Source organism: Papaver somniferum, chromosome 1 (assembly GCF_003573695.1).
Source record: "Papaver somniferum cultivar HN1 chromosome 1, ASM357369v1, whole genome shotgun sequence".
In the NCBI taxonomy this organism is placed as follows: Eukaryota; Viridiplantae; Streptophyta; class Magnoliopsida; order Ranunculales; family Papaveraceae; genus Papaver; species Papaver somniferum.
The window spans coordinates 202,863,998-202,869,437 of NC_039358.1; the positions used below are offsets into that span (position 1 = coordinate 202,863,998).

Here is a 5,440-nt window from a genome sequence, read left to right on the forward strand (position 1 = left end):
GAAGAATAGAAAGATGGAATGCACAAGTAGGCCAATTTGGGATCAAATATGAAACATTATCTTCACCAAAATCAGAAGTTATCATAGATTTTTTGGAAGAATTTCCATTAGAAGAAAATGAACACGTAGAAGAGATGATGGACATAGAAGAAGAACAAGGAAATCCCAAAGACTTGCTCAGACATCATAACTCAAATAAATGGGAGATACTCGTGGATGGATCTTCAAATGGATAAGTAAACGGAATTGGAATAGTATTCATTTCACCTAAAGGAGCAAGAATGGCTTACTCATTCAGTTTGGAGTTCGCATCCACCAATAAGGAAACCGACTATGAAGCAGTGGTACATGCATTACAACTAGCAATTGATATGAAGGTAGAATACACTAGAATAACAAGTGATTCACAATTGGTAATACGTCAAATAGAAGGAGTGTATAGTACAAACGAACCAAATATACAGAAGTACAAAAACCTCATTGAAGAACTTTCGGCAAAAATTCCAAACATAAGTTGGAGACACATAGGAAGGATAGATAACAGATTTGCAGATGCCTTGGAGTTCATCTCTTCAATGTTAACCGATCCAACCGCGAGGTATATAAAGATACAAACGCTCTTTTCACCATCAATAAAAAAAGAAGGAGAAAATGACGCAGACGTAATGATGGTAGATGAAGCGGTAGAAAAACATGCGGATAAAAACGCAGATTGGAGAACACAACTTCATCTATATTTGGAAAAATGAGAAGTCCCAAGGAATAGATTGGAGATGCATAAGTTGAAAAGTCGAGCAACAAATTATGAGCTGAGAGAAGGCGTAAAATCCTTCCTTGGACCATCACTTAGATGTTTAACGCGGAAAGAATGAATGGAAATACTAAAGGTATTACATTATGGAGACGCAAGGAACCATAGCGGAGGAATGTGTTTATCTTACAGAGCGAAGATACAAGGGTATTACTTTCCCTACATGCATGAGGACGCGAAAGAAGTATCAAGCCGATGCGAAGAATGCCAACATCATGGAAAAAAAATACATGCGCCTGGAGCGGCGCTAAACTCAAAACCAAGTGTATGGCCATTTGCGAAATGGGGACTAGACATTGTAGGTCCATTCATACCAGGAACCGGACAGAGGAGATATCTAATAGTTGCAAGAGACTACTTTACAATGTGAGCGGAGGTGAAAGCAGTACAACATATTCGAGATCGCAATGTCTTCACTTTCATATTTGAAAACATCATTTGCAGATTTGGGATCCCTCTACAATTAGTCTCTGATAATGGAAAGCAATTCGAGGGCGAAAACATAGAAATGTTGCTTAACGCGTTCGAAATACAAAGCGGAAAATCAACTCCTTTATATCCGCAGACTAATGGGCAGGCTTAGGCAACTAACAAAACAATTTTTGATATACTGAAGAAAAAACTTGAAGGGAAAAATAAAGGATGGTGTGAACAACACTAGTGGAAAACAGAAGTTTCGCGACCGTCAGGACATGTCATATATACGAGTTATACGACTAGTTTTAACCGTCTCTGATGGGGTCTCTGATAAAGCGTCTTTTTTTTGTACGACCCATAGCCGCAGGTCTCATAATAACGACTTATTTTAAGGGTTGCGAGGTACAGACCCTCGGTCATGGGTCTCAGATTTAAATTATAATATAAAAAAATATAGATTCAGATTTGCTGAAATGTCTGAATAGCTGAATCTGAAATAATCTGACTCATCAAAATCAAGTCAAGTTGAACTCAAGTCAAACAAAGTCAAAGTCAACTCAAACAAAGTCAAATGGAACTCAAATTAAACCCAAACTGAAATTCAAATTTAAACTCAAACTTGAGAATTCCACATTCATTCATTCATTCATTCATTTATTTTATCCATTGGGTTTAAAATTACACAAAAAAGATGAAATTTTGATTCAGAACAATACATGTCAAATCTAGCTAGCTACTAAGTTCTAACAACAAGATGCTAAACTAAGACAATAAGCAACAAATCGATTAGATCCTTCAATGAGGATGAACTTAGCCAATACTTCATAAATGATATCAAGTAGAGCATCCATGTGTTGTGTCCCTGGTTCACATATGACAAAGAACGTCGTTCCTGCAAAGCAAATAAAAAACATTACAATTGCTTCGTTTAGTTCATAATACACGGTAGAACAAAATAAGTTACTAGAGTATACCTCATATTCTTTCTTTTAATGTTGGAAGCACATGTGGGGTAATTTGAGAGATTAAACCTAGATCTAGGTCATGTAAACAGCAGTTGGCTCATCAGTAGCAGGTACGTAATCATGCAACAAGAGTGAAAACATAAATGAAAAAAGCAGGGAATTCAGGAAAAGAAAAGGACTATAACAGAATTACTTTTGTGGAATGCTTTTGGTATGCAAATACTAATATCTCATATTCGGTTTCACCTCTATGATATCACAAGGGCTTTCAGCAGCATTGAAAGAAATTTATGAATGTAATATGTTTGCAACAAAACAGGAGCTTCAGGGAAAGTGAAGGCAGATACAAAGAAATTAGTTGAATCCTTTAGAAACTCATGTTTTTCTTGTAACAACATCATAGGGTAATAATGTTCAAGCTCGTATCAACAACCAACATGTTAGATATATATATAGTGGAAATATGGAATGAAACCTTACCTGAGCTTCTCCATTCCAATACTCATCATCTCCAACAGTTGTCAAAATTGATGAAGCTTCATTCGCATTTGCAGTGAAGACAAATGGATCTTCCAAAGCATTCTTATTGGAGTCTGATCTAGAAATATAACTTGTACAAAAATATTGCTAAATTTAGCTGAAACTAACCTTATTCATTGCTGCAAGAAGTGTTGTTGTGAAAGTTTCTTCTTCACAACACCATTAAGAATTTCTAGACGAAGAGAATCAGAAGATGCCGAGGCTTGAACACTCCCTTGAAATGATTTGTTTTCACCATTGCTCTCATAGTCATTAGTAGAAGAGCGAATCTACAACACCAAAAATTAAAGGCAAGGCTCATTAAATCAAAATATAAAGAAAACAAAACCGAATGTGTTCTGAACAGAACCATTTTCCTGAATACTGTTCTTTAACCATTAGGAGTGAGGCCGTAAAATGGAACATCAAAAAACACAATGCATATATGAACTTCATTAAGGTTGCCCCATTTTCCTGACTACTGTTCTCTTAAGAACAGTGAGGCTCTTTGTGTGCATAGGAGACTTTGGAAATACCCCATTTGTAGGAGCAAGTCCTAACAATCCACATATCAGAAACTGAAATCATGGATTCAAGTTGAGAAAAAGTAAGATAATAGAGTTATGACAATATGGATGAACCAATGAACTAATATGATCGATATCTTAGTAATTAATTATACCATAAAACCAAGCAACAAAATGTCATAGTGGTAAGCATATGGCTTTTTTAGATTGAATTCCTTCTGTTGGGCCATCTGAAGAAACAACAGTGTGGTCGAAAAAGTAAAGAGCAGCTACCATTATATCTGGTATAATGGCAGCAAAAATGTAAGCCGGTGGGACTTTTCCCATATCCTGCAGTTTCGACATAAATTTCAGCCATATACAACAACTAAAAATTTAAATTTGTGCATGTACGTTGATCTAAGTAATTACCTTGATTACTGTCCAATGATATAACGATGCAGATTTCCATGGAAGAGGAGTATAAAGCCTTCGTGGAACTCCATATGAAACTTTGCTTGGAATACTTTATGACATTGATGTCCACACCACAACAATGAAAGGAACCCATAGTCTACAATAAAGCTTCCGAGGAATTCTGTTATAATAAATCAGTTCGAAAATGTTTTCAAGTTCTAAGTACTCTTATATAGAAGTACAAAGTTAGATGAGTTTAAAACGGTTCCAGACATGTGCCATAACGCCAGGACCTGGCCCTCCTGCTTTTTAAAGAAGTAGAGAGAAGTCCAAAGGTGTAGATTAGTCCCAACAGTCCATTTGTATACAGCCACGCACTGAAATTGATATCTTTCTTCATTTGGATTTTCAGACTTCGAAACTGAAAATTCATTAACCATTCCTTTAATGGCCTCTTGAATCAAAAGGACCGCAATCAGCACGCCAAAAAGTTCTCCAACAATCCTTGTAAATCTAGTGATGATAGTACAAGCATTGAATACTGCAAGGAGAAATACTCTACATTATTTCATTAAAAAGGAAAAACTGGTTTCTGTAGAAAAGCAAATGAGCTATTAAAATCAAGCAAACCAAGCACTTTTCCGTTTAACATTCTTTGAATCAAAAATTAAAAATGAGATTCAAATTGAAAGTAAAATTGAGATAAAAACCTTACATATCTGCCATAACCGCCAAAAGTTTAATTAGCCAGATACACAAAATTATGTCGACAAACTAATCATCTATACACTTCACAGCAACAAAGAACATGTTTCTGCCGTAACTCACAAAAATCTCCAAAATCAGATCCAGTGACAAAAATCCTCAAAATCTTAATACAAAAGTCACCCTGAGAGAGAAATGACACACTGAAGAACATCTTGAGTACGAGTAGATCTAATAATAATCTCAGTGCCCATAGGAGTAAATCTGATTTCAACAGCAAACCAAAAATCAGATTTCAACTCATCATTATCATTAAAGAAAAAATGAAAGAAACAAAAACAGAAATAAATGGAGTATTAAAATAAACTAACCTTATGAATCACAGAAAAATAGTTGTAATGAGTAATCTCCTTGGAAAATAAATTTCATTCGAAGAACCCTAAATTTCTTCATGACTCAATTAAGAAGAATCTATACCCTAGTTTCTTCATGAATCAATTGAGAAGAATCTCTACCCCCAATGATTTTGATTGAGAAAAAAATCGAGAGAAAGATAGAGATTTCGATCGGCTGTGAAAGAAGTTGCGAGAGAAAACTAAAATTGTAATGGAATATAGAGATACAGATGAGATTTTAGAATCGATGGAGTTTCTAGTTCGTGGTGTTCGGAGGATAGCAAATTTTCTTCTGCAGAGAAGTGAAGAGAGATAAAAGGCGGGTAAGGATAAGGAAGAACGGTATTTTTTCTTTGATAGGGAAGTGATAAAAACGAGAGAGAATTGTTACCATCCGACCGTTCTTTTCAGGAGCAAATCGTGACCATTGAAGTGTGGGACCCATCAGATCTGAATCGGGGGTTGGGGTCGTTACATCGGTAGTTCTATGATGGCAAAATAGTAATTAAATTTTCTAATTCAGAGACAACTTACTAGTCTCTCGGAATTTTTATGTTTTTTTACCGGATCAGAGACCGCTAACTATGATCAACTTATCGGATAAAGTCAAAGAGGGCCTCTGATGTGGGTCATTTAAATTTCATTTTCCACTAGTGCAAGTTCATAACGCAATATGGGCATACAGAACAATGCGAAGAGAAGCAA

General features: G+C 35.7%; 1 long non-coding RNA gene across 4 annotated transcripts; it reads right to left on the reverse strand.

Annotated features, from left to right (window-relative positions):
* Positions 1 to 1,828: 1,828 nt before the first annotated feature.
* On the reverse strand, positions 1,829 to 5,053 carry LOC113312598. 4 transcript variants are annotated; one of them, XR_003341686.1, is made up of 4 exons: positions 4,712 to 5,053; positions 4,351 to 4,604; positions 2,203 to 4,176; positions 1,829 to 2,120 (listed from the first exon to the last, which is right to left on the reverse strand). It is a non-coding gene; the product is annotated as an uncharacterized LOC113312598 (long non-coding RNA). The 4 variants fall into 4 exon arrangements; XR_003341684.1 differs by having other exon boundaries at positions 1,844 to 3,569; positions 3,651 to 4,176; XR_003341683.1 differs by having other exon boundaries at positions 1,844 to 4,176.
* Between the last annotated feature and the right edge of the window lie 387 nt (positions 5,054 to 5,440).